Here is a 1,124-nt window from a genome sequence, read left to right on the forward strand (position 1 = left end):
GGGGAAGCGGGCCGCGGGGGCCGGATCTGGGCCCCACAGGCCGACGGCGAAGTGGGCGCGCCCGGGGACGCGTGGCGGTTCCTGGTTGGGCGAGGGCGAGGGCGGACGTGTCCGGCTGCGGCCGGACGTGTCCGGCGGCGCGAGGGGAGCGGTGGCTAGGGTTTCGTCCGTGATTTGGAGGGGGAGATGCATATTTATAGGTAGAGGGAGCTAGAAGACTCCAAATGGGTGTAGTTTTCGCCCACACGATCGTGATTGAACGACCAAGACCATGGAAGGGACTTAGATGGGTTATTGGGCTGTTTTGGAGGGGTGTTGGGCTGCAGCACTCAAAAGGCCTTTGCGGTTACCCGGTTAACCGTTGAAGTACCCAACGAGCTCCAAATGGAACGAAAATTGACAGGTGGTCTACCGGTGGTGTACCAAGGCCACTTGGCAAGCCTCGGTCCATTCCGAGAACGTTTATCACCCACTCACGAAAAGAGACAAGAGGGGTGCGCCGGTGCATGTGGGAGTGTCGGATTGCAAAACGGACAACGGGGAAATGCTCAGATGCATGAGACGAACACATATGCAAATGAGATGCACATGATATCAGATGCATGACATGAATAAAATGCAAAACAAAAGACAAAAACCCAACCATTGAGGGAATATCATAACACATAGCCGAAAATGGCAAGAGTTGGAGTTACAAATATGGAAAGTTACATCCGGGGTGTTACACCTTCCCCAAGTTGCTTTCCACTCAAATCTTCTTTCCACCAGATCCAAATCCTGTGAGAGAGAGTTGAGTGTTGGGGAGACTATAATTTGAAGCACAAGAGCAAGGAGTTCATCATCAACACACCATTTGTTACTTTTTGGAGAGTGGTGTCTCCTAGATTGGCTAGGTGTCACTTGGGAGCCTCCGACAAGATTTTGGAGTTGAACCAAGGAGTTTGTAAGGGCAAGGAGATCGCCTACTTCATGAAGATCTACCGCTAGTGAGGCAAGTCCTTCATGGGCGACGGCCATGATGGGATAGACAAGGTTGCTTCTTCATGGACCCTTCTTGGGTGGAGCCCTCCGTGGACTCGCGCAGCCGTTACCCTTCGTGGGTTGAAGTCTCCATCAACATGGAT

The sequence above is a fragment of the Triticum aestivum genome, chromosome 2B (genome assembly GCF_018294505.1).
Source record: "Triticum aestivum cultivar Chinese Spring chromosome 2B, IWGSC CS RefSeq v2.1, whole genome shotgun sequence".
Lineage (NCBI taxonomy): Eukaryota > Viridiplantae > Streptophyta > Magnoliopsida > Poales > Poaceae > Triticum > Triticum aestivum.